Raw genomic sequence first — 17,127 nt, forward strand, 5'->3', positions numbered from 1 at the left:
ATAGAGGTTCACATTGTGCACAAAATATCTATCACACATAGCAGAAAAAAAGCAGGTGTCAAGGGCTTGCACACAAAAAGCATAGTATGCTTATTTGTATGCTGAGATCCAAACAGACTCTTTGCCAGGCTGACAGTTATTTCCTTACAGTCCTGATGGGGATCCAAACTTAGAAGGTAACTAAACAGTCACATCTATGATGAAAATGATCTGTTGTTAAAAATTTTCAGTAAAAACATCTCTGAAGTAAAGACATACTTGTCTCATGTGCTTAAGGGAAGCCTGACAATTTAGTATTTTTATTTTCCTTTCCCCTACTCTTCCACTTATTTCCCTTTTTCTTCTCTCCCTTCTCTTCTCTTCTCTCACCCTCTCCTGCCTCGTGAGAAAAAGTTTTCTTGGTTGGAGTGGGTTTTGGGTTTTTTTTTAATAAACATGGGTAAGAAGCTCACATAGAAAGAAAAAGAACTTGACTTCTTTGGAGGATGCTACTTTTTTTTTTCCCCCAAAGGACTTCAAAATGTTTTTAAAAGAAACATTCAAATATGTACTGTTGTACATATTTTCATTTTATAGAAGTATCTATGGAAGTATTTTATGTCACCCAGTCTGCAACAGTCTAAGTCTATGTGAACATTGTTAAAATGCTATTTTGCTAAACATATTTATAGAACTGAGGAAAGAACTTTGTAATTTATTTTATCAGTGTTGAGATAAAAGTATGGAGCAAATCTATATATCAACCTTGATCTTCTAACAGAAAGGTCTAACATTCAAAGCAGATACATCTGACATCTGCACATGATTTTCCATGCTTTAATTTCCTGATATATTTCTCTTCAAAGGCAGATGAGAATTTTTTTCAAAGACAGAAAAGCATTTTTTTCATTTTATTTCAACTTATTAGAAAACTGAAAAGAAGTGTACAACAGGCACAATGTTTTTCTAGCCCTCTCTTCTTTTGAAGAAATTCTGAAAAATATGTTACTTTTGCATATATATTTTTCCTCCCCACCATTGATTTGCAACAACTTATTCCACATTACTGCTTTTCTACATACATACCTCATTGTAATCCATTATAGAAATGTACATGCTATAGGTGTTATAGTCTGATGCTTTTTTTCCTTTTATTTGAAGAATGGTGAATCTTCCCACATCTAATAACACGTGAAAGGTAAATCAGCAATCGCAAGTTAATAGCTGCTAAGTGCAAACTTCTACAAAATGCAATTACTAGAGTTCAAAGTCTGCTCTTCTTGCTTCCAGTGAATCATAAGTTATTCATGATCTTTCTCTGTGAGATATTCATGCTGGTCATGTTGTGAAGATAATGTACTTTTATTCACAGAATTTTCAGCTGTCTTTTTGCTCTCCCTTTGAGTCAATCCTTTGAAGTCACAGGAACACTTCTATTAAACTTGTCATTGGATCACAGCTTCTGTGAGGGAAAATCACAATACAATAGAACAAAGACAAATACACTGGCATTGAGTGCTTTTTGAGACATAAACCAGAAAATATTAACTACATGCACATGATAATTCTGCCATTGAAATAATTGCCTAGTATTACAGCAAATAGTAATTTTAATTACATGTTTATCACTGGTGTATTCTTTCTCAATTTCTTTCAGATTTCAAAGGTGATTTGTATGAAGTAAAATACGAATCAGTCTTTAATACCCTAATTTCAATTCTGTTAATTTACTAAATCAAATATCTGGATAAAATGTACAAAGCACCTTGATCTTCCCATGCAAATCAAAACATTAACCTCTGTGCTTTGAGATAAAAATATTGCCACATTTCCCACATTGCAGAGGTATCAGAACAACAGAAATTGATTCTCCTTTTATGTAGGCAAGACATGCATTTTTCCTTTTCATTAAAGAGAAATCCCAAGACACCTGAACTTCTGACTTATATTCCCAAAATAAAGGATTAATTTGCATGGCCTAAATGAAGCTTTGGGGGGTGAAATGCACAAAGATTCAAAATGATTATAGATTCCTGAAACTAGTTTAGGTTGAAACATTTGTTAACATTGAGACAGAAGGGAGAAAGGGTACATTTCAGAAATTATCAGAAAATATAGACACACTGGGGCACCCAGAGCTGAAGGTATGTGAAACATGCTGGAGGGAGTAAATAAGACTCCTGGAAAGAACAACAGAAAAAACAGGCTTGGAAATATTGGCAGAAATTTAAAGACGGATATGATATAAATATGTTTAGTCTTCCACTAATACCCTTATGTTTGCAATTATTACTCAAGGTTAACAATTAAGAGTCAATGGGAAGTGCATTATCTGCTTCATGACAATTCTAACATATCTTCAAAAAGTTTTGGAAGAAAAAAAACTGAATACAGGAAAGTAGCTGACTGCTAGGCTTTATAGTCTAAAATAAGGTGGTCACATTTAGCATACATTTAGCAACTACTGTTTTTATATTAGAGTATGAATTTTAGCGGTTTCTTGTAAAGAAATGAACCAACTCACAGCAAAGCTGATATATTCAACAAAGTAGATAAAAATGCAGTTAATATCACCAGATCCTATTGTAGAGGAATATTCACCAACTAAGATGGCTAACTAAGGTAAATTTTGCTATTTGATGCTCTAGAAAAAGTCAGAAATCCATTATGGTCCTTGCATACTTTTAAAAATTCCTGTTTGGACCCCATCCTCTGAGTCCTTCATTCTAGAGCCCATCTCAGCAAACTGGCCAGCCTACTGCCAAAGATTTTCTTGGCCTTTTCATAAGATGGCTCCATCACTCTCTAATAGGCTGCAATCATTTTAACAACTTAAATGAAAATTTCATATTGTTTCAGACCTTGTGGATTCATGTCAGTTGGAGATTCCGCTTAATATCATCAAATCCATCCATTAACCTAACATTGCCAAGTTCACTACTAAACCACACCCTAAGCACCACATCTATTTTTAAAGGCCTCCAGGGATGGTGGCTTAACAACTTCCCTGGACAGCTTGTTCCTCTGCATGATGACTCTTTCAGTGAATAAATTTTCCCTGATACCAATTTAAACCTCTCCTGGCACAACCTGAACTTGTTTCCTTTTGAGCTATTACTTGTTACTTGGAAGAGGAGACTGATGTCCAATTCTCTACCACCTCTTTAAGGTATAGAGAGCAGTAACGTCCACACGAGCCTTTTCTCCTCCAGACTAAACAACCCAGGTCCCTTAGCTGCTCCTCATAAGTAGGAATTCTTTGTTTTTGAGGAAAATTGTGCCACATCAATCATTTATGGAAATGCAAACATGGAGTACTTTAATAATGTTGCTTTCTTTTCATTTTCTTTACCACTCTATTTTACTCTCCCCTCCCTTTCTCATCTATGCCAAAATATATAAATAATTAAAAATATGTGAATAATCTAAACAAATTTCAAGTATTACATTTTGCTTCAACTGTCATCTTCAGACTCAGGAAACATGAAAATTAAATGTTCAAAAAGCATTTTTCTAGAGGACCTTAGCCTCAATTTTTCACTCGTCTGGAGGTATTATTACTTTTATAATTCAAGGGAGAAAGAGAAGGAAAAAAGGAGAAGTGAAGAGTGATATGAGGAAGGGGGATAAGAAGTAGAGAGTGGAGAGGGAGAAGAAATGCAAGAAGGAGACCAAAGGAACCAATAGAACTTCATTATCTTAACTGAAGTATTCTACAAGTACTATGCAGTCACTTTTGTCTTTAATTTTTTTTTTCACGTTCCTTAGATACATACGTATCTAACAGATCAAGACTGTGACCATCCCTTCAAAAAATGGACATTGACATTGCAACAGTCAAGTCTTTGCCTTGGATCCATGAGAGATGGTATTTTTCTACTCTTATTCTTTCTTTCTTTCTTTCTTTCTTTCTTTCTTTCTTTCTTTCTTTCTTTCTTTCTTTCTTATACAATTCTGGAAGTATTGTTTTTATGCTTTTATATTGCTATTTTTCTCTAGACAGTAACAAAAATGGCTACATACGTCCTTTCCATTGCAACCAAATTATTCTGAAAAAGCTCCCTATATATATATATTTATAAACACTGATCATTTAGTGTCATTTTGTTCCAACCCACCCCAAGGGATGTTTGAACAAGAACCTGGGTTACCATTGCCTTCATGGGCAGGTTGTAAGAGCCTCTGTGGCACTTCATTGAAAATCTCCCCTGCCCTTGCTTGCAATTCATTTGGAGAGATGAAAGCTAACTTCTACATCTGCTTATGCTGCTCCAGGCGCACCTCCACATTTTGGCGGGCAAATCCCAGGTGTAAGGATCTGCTTCAAAAAGCATATATCAACCCCCTCATCTCTCATTTGGGTGATCCATTATGTATCTGAAGTGTCATGGGTTCTATAAATGCTACATACCAATTCTAGTAGCACGCAGGATTTTGAAAGATGAAAGCAAAAATACTAAGCAGAGAACAGAGTGATGAAGAATGATAATGTACATTAGTGATTGCATTTCTATGCTAAAGTAAGCCTCTCCTGGGCTAACTTGTTATGCAGCTATTTCCCCTTTGGCTGACAGAGTACATCTGTTTCTGTTAGTCTTCTTATTGTGCACAGTGTATTTACAAACCAAGCAATTAGAAAGAAGAATTTTTTTTTCTTAATGTGCTGCTGCTGTGATGACTTGCTATTGAAATAAGATATTTTGCAATCAATAGGTAATTCTAAAATTATAACGAAGAAAAACAAACGCACATTCCCTCTCTGCATGTAATTAGTATGAGTCTTGCATCTTTCAACAAGAAAGACACCCTCCATAATACACATTCTAACTACAAATTAATCCAATAGCTAAGCAAAATATAAGTTGCCAAATGAGATCACCCTTGATAATAAGATTATTTTTCTTGAAGCTGTTATTTGTAAACCTCTTTTTGCCTACGGGTATTGTAGTGAGTGTGCTAAATAATGATTGTTTTGATTTCTGCTTGTTAAAGAGAATAGACACTTTTAATTCATAAACAGACCTCACTTCATTTGTTCCAGCCTTTTTCACTACAATTATGCTCCTATAATTTCATCTGTTTGAGGCTAGTCTGTATGACCATGTGAAAGATGGTCTAAGAGTTAGTACCCTTTCTATATAGCCAAGTAACTCTCTGTTTGAAGTGTAACCATCCGTTTTACTGGTAGCTCTCTTACTGATGGGGTTGGTAGGATTTTGATTCTTACTCTTGAATTTTCAAATAGTTCAAGTTTGCCTCATTTAAGTCTTCATTTTGCATTTTCGTAAATGCTTTTTTGGCTTAAGGGAAAAAAGGGTTTTAATGATTTTTATTGTAGTATCTTTTTTCTTTTCTTCTAAGTGATCAGACAACAAAGTGGCTATTACAACAATCGTAGACTCGATCACATTACATTGATAGATATGAAACGTGGTTGGTAATGTTTTTGAGCTCAAGACAATTTTTGGTTATGGAAAGGACTGGTAAGACTTTTTAGACAGAGCTTTAATTTGTGTATATTAAAATAATGTGTATGAATCGTTAGAAAAATAGTCTTCATGGCACGATTCTTTTTTATTGTGAGACAGGCATTTCTGCAAGTGAGGCGAATGTCTGTCTACTTCTGTGGGTTGACTGTAGCATCTACAAACTTAACTGATGTTCTTATCAGTTTGATGATGTGTCATTCCAGATGGCTTAACAACATGTAATACCTACTAATATTCAAGGTAATGTTTATTCATTAAATGTATGCAGTTGCCAAAATAGTAACTCTTCCAGGATATTGCATGGGCAATATTGCATTTATCAATTTACACATTTGGCTAAAAATTGAACAAAGTGTATGAAACTGGCATAAAAATGCATAAAATTGTATAAAAGTATAAGAATGGTATAAAATTGAATAAAGTATTTTAAACTGGTTGGGATGGAATCAGGTAATATAAGAATAACAGGAAAAAGGTAAGCTTCCTTATTAAGATAATTCAGATTTATTATTGCTGCATACTATACTAATTTGCCATATCTGCTGACATATGTATCATTAATTATGATATCAAAGTGAAGTAATAGAAGCCAGGCAGAAAATCTGCAAGTTCATCTGCTAATGACATGTGTTTTATAAATACAAAAGAATATAATGTCTCCAACATATTGCAAATACTTAATAAATAATTGCACAAGACAAACACACTTAAGAAAGATGTCTACATTTCTGACATAAAATCATTCCTTTTTCAGTTTTATCCTAAATGAATATACAACAATGCATTTGAATTAGACTGTAAGATGTTGCCTATTAGCTACTTAGACACAGATGGATATACATAAGAATCATTATTCAATTGAAGTAGAGAGGTTTTTGTTTTTACAAAGCTATTTTTACATTGTAAAATTGCTTCAGAGCAAACAGGCATTCTAAAGCTGAATAATATTTAAAAAAATGGGAAAATGGAAATAATTACTTGAGAAGTTTATTCAGGTGCTAGATCACTGGAATGTGCACACTGGGCAAAATGTTGCTGTAATGAGTCTATGGGAAATGCTGCAGTGCATTTCACTATTAATTATTGTACATACTGAAGATAGCTGTATGGGAGGTACACTCTACAGATTTTGTTCAATCTATTTGCCCTCATCAACTAAAACAGCTATGCAGCACCTTAGAGTCACTACTGTTGTGTAAATATCTGCATTAAAATAATATAGATGAATCTTTGTGTTTTTCTCAGAAGAATTTGGGTTATTTGGCTGATGCTATAAGGGCCCAAACAGTCACAATTATATTACAGTTATAAAATATATAAAATTTTATTGTTGTTATTATTAATATTATCATCCAGAGGGACTGGATAAGCTCAAGAACCTAGTTCATATGAACCTCATGAGGTTCAACAAGGCCAAGTGTAAGGTACTTCACCAGGACCAGGGCAAACCCCAGTGTCAATATGAGAAGAATAATGAAGGAATGGAGCACATCCCTGCCAAGAAGGACATGGGGACTCAGGTGAATGAAAAATTGGATACAAGCAGGCAATATGTTCTTAGAGCCCAGAAGGCCAATTTTATTTTGGTCTACATCAAAAGACACATGACCAAAAAACCAAGGGAGGTGATCCTGCCCCACTGTTCCCCTCTGGTAAAACCCTATCTGAAGTACCATGTCCAGCTCTGAGATAAGCTCAGCACAGGAGAGACATGGAGCTGTTGGAGCAGTTCTAGAGGAGGGCCACAAAAATTATCAGGAACACCCTCATATGAAGAAGGTCTGAGAGAGCTGGGGTTCTTTATGAGAACAGAAGGCTCCAGGGAGACCTCATTGTGACCTTTCAATACTAAATGGGGTCTTATAAGGAAAATGGGGACAGACTTTTAGCAGGGCCCATTGTAACAGGACAAGAGGAAATCATAGAATCATAGCACAGAAAGGTTAAAAATCTCATCATCCAAAGTTCCAACAATATAATTGTTTGTTTTGGAAAGGAGCTTTAGATCACCTTGCTCCAAACTCTCTGCCATGAGCAGGAACACCTTTAAGTAAGCCATGTTGCTCAAAGCCCTATCCAACCTGCTCCTGACCACTTCCAGGGACTGGGTATCCACAGCTTTTCTGGGAAACCTGTTGTGGTGCTGCACCACCTTCACAGTAAAAAATTCCTTCCTAATATCTACTGTAATCCTACTGAATGAACTAAACCGGACACCTGGATGAACTTCAAGCAGGAGCCATAGTTTTGTCTGCAGTTTCTGTCCCCATCTCCATCCCTCTTTCTGGCCCTGTGTCTGTTTGCTCCTGTTAGGAGTCCCTTGACTGGGCCCCACACCAGAACTTTCAGGAGCTCAATGACCCCCCACAACCTGGGCCCCTCATGAGCCAGATGCTGACAGGACACTATATGTAACCACAGTACAGAGAGAAGAGGAGGGAGTGTCACTGAGAAGGAAATATTGAAGTGAGAATAATAGAGGAACAACAGAGGAATTTCAGAAAGCAATTTGCTTTGTGGGGAACTTGAACAGAATTTTTTAGTGGGTAAAACACTTCTGGGGACCAAATGTCTGAAAATGTCTGGTCAAGCTTCTGTAGTATGTTCATCACCTTACTGACTGAAAGAAAGATTAATCATCACCTTGTCAAGGTATAAAATGAGAGTTCCTCTAGATCAAGACTTTTCTTTCTATCTGGATTTAAAAAAAATATATGTAGACACTAAAGCATACATGGAGAAAGAGATACTGTTGCTCTTAGTGGGAGAAAACATAAAAAAATATTTTTAATAGTATTAGTAGAAAAGAGAATGAAAACTATAAAAGTGTGGTAAAATGAAAATATCATACTGAAGAGATAAACAGAGCTGACGAGAAAAAAAAAGAAAAATACCAGAATTGAGGATTCATCTTTACTAAGCTATTGCAACAAAAATATCATTATAATATCACATCACACAGTCTGCAAATGCCCATCTCCTAACAGCATACACACACAAAATGTGAAAGTTTTACTCCTGCTGCTCATAGTGAATTGCAGTGATTTGAGAACACATTCTTATTTGAAAATACTACGAGTAATCATTGACATGTATTTCTGACAAATACAAAAGTTAAGGAAATCTCGTTCAATTAGAAACGGCTTACAGTATGTTTTCATTTGAAGTGTTTCAGAAAAATGATGCTAATAGTGCAATGATTTGTACTTTCTTCAGAGGCAAAGATTGCAGCAATGCAGATTTTGTAAAAAGTATGAGACAACAAATTGTTCTTACATTGTAGTAACATTATTATGGAGATTGGTGATCTCTGTGATTAAGGAGGTCTCCATGTTTCAGGATAGAGCTTTATTTTAGTGTTAAGAATTCACCCTTAAAAATTGCTTTGTCTTGGTAATAGCCAGCTATAATCTAAATGCAAAGGACAAGTGTTTTTTTAGGTTTGAAGGAAATATGAAAAATTCATATGTTTTACATTTTCGTTGTAAAATTACTATTTGAAATATTGTTCTAAAAGGTGGCATTTGCCATTCTACTTAGCAATTAAGAAATACAAGGTTACATGTTGGAGTGGTCTAGCACTGTGGATCTGGTTATCTTTTTCTGAAAACAGACAGGAAATCTTTAAAAATATATTTGCAATTAAAAGAATAAGGCAATTTAATAAAAAATGTTACCGTCATATTGAACAGCTTTGTATCTTAACCTAGTACTTTGATGCCATATTTCCTCAGAGAAACAAGACTTAAATGGTTTGGGGTTTTTCTTCTGTACTAAAGAGACCAAAATTATATGAAACATACATGTTCTCATGTTTTACATGCTCACTCACACACCTAAGAGACTTATGTGCGAACATAAAAAACAGCCGTCTTGCTCATGGCAAAGTAATGTGAGCAATTTTTCTCTCAACAGTATTTTAAATGAAGGACCCTGCAGAATAATATCCATAAAGCATTCATACACTTGGTATGTAATCAATAAAATGCAAGTAAAACTCTGACATTCCACCTCTCCAAGGAAATGCAAAGGGGAAATAGCTCCAAGAAAGCAGAGTATACTGCTGACATAAAGTGGGAAGGAGGGGAACTAAACAAAAAATAACAATATCATGTTCTGTTATGTATGAGAGAAAATTCTCGTAAGATAATCATGGAATAAACTTGAAAATTAAAAAGTGGTTTTTTGCCTTTTTTTTTGATTACCCAGCTATGGGTAACTCTCCCTAGGGTAAGTGTTCATTCTAAAGTAAGGCTCAAAATTCCATGGTTAGCACAAATTACAGCCTAAAAAGTACAGGAAGAGGACACTAATCTTTGTGTAATGAAGAGATAGAAGCAGCTGCTGAATAGGTTTTTTTTACCAGGTAAGAAATATGAGAAGCTGTTTGAGAATCCCCAATCCACAGTAGACTAGAGTAGATTGTGTGTACTAGAAATAACCTTTTTTTTGTAGGTGGTAGGTCATATACTGGACCTTAGCAGTGCTCCTGTGATTAGACATAAGAGAGAGCAGTGTGAGCAGCTCTTGGCATGACTGGAAAGCAGAGCTTGGAACAGCAAAAGGCAGAATAAAAAGTATCAAGGAACATAGCAAAGCTTAAAAGGATGACCATTGCATCATTCAGTAGAACCTGTTGATCACACAAAGTCATTTTTTTCTTAGATGAGGCTTTGGTTATGATTATGATTATTAATAATATTATCCTTACTGTTATTTTTGGTTTATTGCAACAGGACAAAATTAAAAAGTCCTGCCAAACCTTGAAGGTGCCCTATTTTCAGGCAAAGAAGCTAACTGTAGTTGTTTTAGATATTGTATTCTGATTTGGTCCATTACCTTATGTTTTCTTTCTTTAAAAAACTTGGGTGAAGCTCCAAACCTTGTGAAAATTAGACCAAAATTCTTAATGATCAGATCATGGTTATGAGTGAAGAAATTTTTGTTATTTTTCTCATGTTTTTGGATATAAAATCAAGCCAGTGTTTTAAAGCTGGACCTGGATAGTGTTAGCTGGTGAAGCTGTGTTAGCTGTCAATTTTTGGCAGTGTGGTCACATAATCAAGATCTACAGCCACAAATCTGAGCTGCAAAGTCATGGAAGTAGTCCAGTGAGGTGACTAGCTCACACTAAATGCACAGCTAAATTGATGGATGAGTGCTGATCAGTGAGAAATTAATCTGGTGTGGATTCAAGTGTGATGCCAATGTACATGTTGAAGGCAGTCCTAGATGCATCATGCTAACAAAAAAGAAATTTGTTGTCTTAGGTTTCACCAATGGCAAGTCTATACTATGCTCCATAATCTACCTCAGTACTCAAACGTAAACCTGAGCTTGATTTGACTCATATACCCAAAGCAAACCTGAGCTTGATCTACATTTCCCCATGGAAGAAAAAATACTTTTCAGCTAAAATCACGACTTACTTGTGACATGAACTATTTTTTCTGTCATTTGAAGGTGCTGTGCCACACTTCCTGTTTTAAAAAACATTCTTGTAAGTATATTTTAATGTGGAGGACTTTTTCATCCAAAATTCAATGTTATCTATGAAAATTTATGTTTTCCTTGAAATCAAATTATCTTTAAATAAAACATGTCAATTTAATTTTAATTTCTGTTTCTGGTTGTTTTTTTTTTTTTAATAGTCCCCATATTGCTCACGCACAAATAATACCTACTGAGAACAATGTAATGTAGAAAGCATCAGACAGACTTCAAGCAAAATACAATTCAAGTCTTGTTTTAGTCAAATTATTAGTACAGTCATCTATTTAGGAAAGGCACCATAGAACACCAAGAATAGATCCATACCTTCTTTTGTATCGCCAAACTTCAAAGTTGCTTTAGTGAATGCTTCTTATCCATTTTGCATAGGTAGGGATTTTTTTTCTTATTTCTTTATTGTCTTTTATTCAACCCTCTCAAGTCTTTAGCTCTCCCTTAGGCTTCTTTTAATTTGGAATTATATTTCAAAAGTACCGTAACAACACAGTCCTTAAATACTTTTTTGAACTTGACATTTAAATTGAATTGAAAAATGGCATTGCTTTTAAAAGTAAAACGTCTAAGCTCAAGTGATATTGTGCTTGAACATATGAAGTATTATACAGAGGAATTTTTTTTTTTTAATATGTCTTTGAGTACTTCACATTGGTTACTGCAAAATAATGAAAGACACAATATGCTTCAGTTTTGTACCAAGGTGAGAACACAGTTGTTACCACTGCCTGCCCTTCTCTTCCAAACTCCTGACTGGATTGTTGTGAAGATAAATTGCTTGTGAAGTGCTGACATACATTAGTGGGGATCGCTATAAGAAAGTCCGTAACAAAATCAATAACTCTGCCCTCACAGTAGCACTTGAAAAGTGTGCAATAATTTGGCTTGAGGCCATACCTTGAGCAATGACAATCAAACAAAAATATTGAGTTGCTGTGCATTAAGTGAGTACCACTTATTCTGTGCAGTGAATGAGGAAGGGCAAGGAACAGAACAACCCAATTCTTCTGTTTTGAAATGACACGGTCTTTTATTTTAAAAAGAGTGTATTTCATACTGTATAAAGTAAGGATTATAGATGGAAAAAAAGAAAGCCAAATTATGCAAATATAAATACGCATATGCAAAAACTGATTAAAGTAAGGTTATCAACCATGTTGCTTCTCACTTCTTCATAGTTTTTATTCATGTCTCTTCTCTGTTACTCTTTCTAAGATGACCTGAAGTAATGATTCTCTTTTTGCTTACACTGAACTTAAATCTAACTGTAGAGAATGTGATTGCCAACGTTTTCCTAAACTGGGTATCTAGGGAATCAGAACTGGATGATTTGCCATAACAAATGTGTATTTCTCCATACAGACTATTCTATAGAATGACAAGATACAAGAACCCACTAGCTTCATGCAGGCTTTAACCTGCCTTCTGGACCATGTTCAACTCAGCAGTTCAGAATTGTCTTAATAATGACAGATTTGGCATCTAAAGTAAATTCCTTCCTTAAGTCTTCCTCTAGAGAAATCGATGTATTGTTATTTTTATTGTTATTGTTAAATGAAGTATTGTTATATGTATTGTTGTATAGAGTTGTTTAGCCCTGTGTGCTATTTAATTTCAAGCACCTTTTCAGAGAGTATTTTAACAAAAGCAGGTACAAAACTTTGCAGGAGAACTTTTGCAGGTGAATGTTATTATAATTATTGCACCACCAGTTTGTTCCATGCCCTTATCTAAACCAGTGTTCTCCTTGTTCTAGACATCTAGTACTGAATTTGTTAATCAACTAATTTCTTCTATAGTCACAACAGGAAATAGAGTAGCTTTGGAGAATAATTACTCTCATCCTGAACTCGGCCAGATATATCACTGGATGCTTACTGTTTTATCTTTCCAGTTACTTTCGAACAAGGAATATGGTGACCAAGTCAGAACTAGATGTCCATCTGTAAAATGTATCAAATATCTTGAGATGATTCCCACCTTGGTCTCCATGAGCTGGCTCCACATGTTCTTTGACAAAGACTCTACATACTAAGCTGTTTGGTTCAGATTTTACAATAGCATGGATTTGAATTTACAAAAATATGTTTTTTAATGAAAACACCACTTCTTTTCTTTTGAATATTAAAATCTTATACAGTTTTCTGCAGGTGTAATTTTCTGGTTTCTACTTTAAAATATATTCTGTATTATGATTAGTTAGGGGATAGGCAAGTGGTTTCAGTTTTAGCCCAAGAGTTTTATATTATGCACATTTTAATGCATAGGGAATGTCTACCTTAATTTTTCAGAAGACAAAAGACATTAGATGTGTTCTTGAATTTATGGCAAACACTTCTTTTAATTCCTTAAATTGAATACCTGAAAAAAAAACAAACAAACCAAACCAAAACAAAACAAGAAAAAATTCTAGCCAAGCACAAAATGACGTTTCTATGTAACATCAGGGGCTTTTCTCAGGAAAATGAAGGTAAATGAGGACTCTGAGTACATGTTAATCTTATTCAATTACTTTTACCATTTTACAGCAGAAAGTTAATGCCAGAAAAAAAAATTATGCCCAAAACCCACAACACTTTGTATAGTTATTACCTCACTTGTCAGTAAGCCTGCCACTGAAAAGGCAAATGAACAAGTTGTTGTACTTCATATATTTAAATTATTTAAACATAAAAGCTAATAATTTAGAAATGTAGATAATCATAACTATAATAAACTAATGCTCCAAGAGAGACTGAAATTTTCAAGTGGAATGAGATTTTTTTATATCACTTTAGAAATTGAAGGACTTCCAACTGAGTCTTAGGCTCAAGAGGACTAATATATGAAAGATAAAAATAGCAAAATATGCAGATCTCAATAAAAAATGGTTAGGAACTGCAATGGCAATTGCCAAATTATAGCCAAGTGAATTATTTATTATAAATAATATTAATTACAATTTTGCCCTTTTTTCTCTATCTATGAATTGCTTGCAAACTCTTGCCGAGTCTGTGAATGTATTTGTTGTTCATATGTATTTTCATATGGCCCATTCACAGCTGCTTACATTTATTAGTCACTATTTGTTATTTTTGGTGCATGATTGCTCATCATGTGCGTATTGTTTTTTCTCTCAGATTGGTTCACACTGCACTATACTTCATAAGATAATAAAGAATAAGAGATAATGACAAATTATGACTGACATCCTGTGAACAAATTTTAGGCAAATAATTATTTGTACTAACTTCAAAAATATCCAGAATTCATAGACTTTTTTTGATCGTTAGTTGTAATCTGTGTACTCAGGAACAATGGACAATAATGGTTCACACAGCACAATTAACTCCCTGCTGCATATTAGTGAGGATATTTGTATATTATGATCTGCATTATTTGACCAGCTGTTCCTACTCTGTTCATATGTGATCACAATGGCTCCCATAATCACCTATGCAGTATTAGTTACTTGGTTTTTAAAAGCTGTGTTTTGCAGACAAAGGAGCTTGGTATAATAATAGGAAGTGCTCATTGTAACATGCTGACAGCTGGGGCTGCATGATGAATTAAGGAAAGATATTTTGAGTTAAGAAAATGTTCCAAACATTAGCAGCTCCTCCGGAAATGATTAGCATAAAAGTACCATGAACTCATACTCTAGTCACACCAGAAAAAAAGAGGAAAATGACTGAATGGGCGAGGAAAACCAGTAATTCTTTCAGGTCAAGGGATGGGATATAGCTGTTACAACAACCTGTAGAAACTTTTAACATTACCAACTCTATCACACTTAACATCTGAGTGAGCTAAGAAATGTGTCATGTCTGTAGAACTGCAGGCTAACATTTCAGCTGTGCTACCTCTATACATCTTAAAAGCAGATAGTGATGTATGTCAGTCATTCCATATTGAAGGGCAAGACAGATAATTATCTCATTCAGACAATTTACACTAAGCCAAGATAAATTTTTTATACTGTCCTCTGAAGATTCCTATCTCTCTTCACTAGCTACTGCAATGTATTTGAACTTGCTGCATATTTTTTAATATAGTTAAAATTAGTTTGGATTAATTACAACACAGACACCAAAACTTCAGGGAACAAGAGTCTTCTTTCTCCAAGCCTATATTTTAAGGTGAGGAATTTTTTTTGGGTGAAGTAGGACTGGAAACAAATTTGCTCAGGTTGAGAATGCTTAACAGCAAGATTTTTTCTTCTATGGTATGCATAAGTTATACAACAAGCCTTTAGTATTAGGAATGGTTTGATTCTGAATTCTCAGAAATGTTACAAAGTGGTTTCTCAGTTTCTTCTACTTAATGTAGGTTTTAAAAATTCACCTAAACGCACTTGGGAATTCTAAATGTTTGTTTAATAGTACCATGTATGTTTCTACATTAATGATGGCAATGACAGCCCAGTTAATTCCTTAAATAGTCTTATTTATATATTTTTTTCTAGATTTTATATAATTTTTCTTTTTCTTTTTCTGAATACATTGTCTGTATTCATCTTGCAACAAATGTTCTTTCCCTGGGAGCTGGTTTTATTTTATTTTTTTTTGAAATTTAGCTAAAATACTCCTCTCGTTGTCTGGAATGAGAATTACAGACAAATGCTGATGGGATGCATGGAACAAAAAGCTCATTGTTCAAGATAAAAGAAGGGAAGGTCAGTTCCCCATTACCACCCTAGACAAAACAGACTCAACTAAGAGAATAGTAATTTAATTTGAAGTGGATTAGGACGGTGAGAAAGAAATTCTACAAAAATTTCAACAACTTCTTTCCCCCCAGCTCCTCAGTCTGAACATCACTGCTTCATTGCCCACTTCTCTACCTCTTCCTCTAACCTTCCAAGTGGCAGCAGGAAATGGGGAATGGGGCTTACTTTAAATTCATAGGAGTTCTTCCCTTTCACTACTTCCTCTTCATGCCATTCGTCTACTTTCCTGTGGGTCCTCTGCATGAGCTGCAGTTCTTGTCAGGAACCTCCTCCAGTTTGGCTTTTTCATGCATGGTTCCTTAAACCATATCTACATGCTGTGGGAAGCTGCTACAGCTTGTAGCGAAGAACCTGCTCCAGTGGGGCCTCATCCACGGGCTGGAGGGGAATCTCTGCTCCAGCACCTGGCACACCTCTTCCCCTTCCTTAACTAACCTTGGTCTGTAGGGCTGATTCTCACAGGTGTTTTCCCCCTTATTCCTCTCTTAAGGAGGAATATGTTTCTCCTGTCAGGTAATGGAACTTCTAAGAAAAAGCTGCTGTTTGCGGGTGGGGGTTTCACTTAAACTTTTTTAAAAAACACCTATATTTATGTACAGCCATTCTTTTATTATCCCTTTTTATTTTTTTTCCTGAGGTAAATTTTACTTTTCTCCAAAAAAAAAAAACCCAAATAATTTCTTACTTAATCAATAAAGAGCTCAAAACCAGGTGGGATGGGTCTGTGAGCAACTTGATATAGTGTAGGACACATCTCTGTCCATGGCTGGGATGGAACTAGATGATCTTTAAGGTCTTTTCCAACACAAACTGTTCTGTAATTCTATGATTTTTATAACAAACTGAACAATAAAAAGTAGACAAAATTCCCTACTTATATTATTCACAGAAACCAGATAACTTATGTAATAGCTGATAAAATACCAAGCCTCTCTATTTAAAAAAAAATAAAATTGAATGATGAGGATCAAAAAAAAAAAAGGAGTTTTTGTTGACACTCATTGTAGACAGCCAGCTTCTGATTTATGACAAATAATCAATAAATCTCCTGGGCAATTCCCTGCTACTAAATTGAGGCTTCTATTTGCTGTCTGATTATTAAATTACATTATGAAATACTTTCCCTGATATAAAATAATATACATTCATTTAGAAAAGGAGAGTTCCTTTAATGCATTTTTCACCATTTTTGAAGAAATAAATGGTATTTCTAGATGACGATTTTTTTTTTAATAATTGGGTAAGAGAGAGTTGCTTTCTCTAGATATCTCTACTTCTCTCCACTGATTGCACAGAAAAAGTGCAATAGCTGCCTTGTACTACAAACATTTGATTTCAAAAATTAAAAAAATTATGTAACATTAAAGAGTACACAAGTTGCCTGGTTTTAAAAGTAAAGATTTAATGACAATCTTAAAGGAGTACCATACAAATGAGAAATAGAAT

Source organism: Passer domesticus, chromosome 2 (genome assembly GCF_036417665.1).
Source record: "Passer domesticus isolate bPasDom1 chromosome 2, bPasDom1.hap1, whole genome shotgun sequence".
Classification (NCBI taxonomy): Eukaryota; Metazoa; Chordata; class Aves; order Passeriformes; family Passeridae; genus Passer; species Passer domesticus.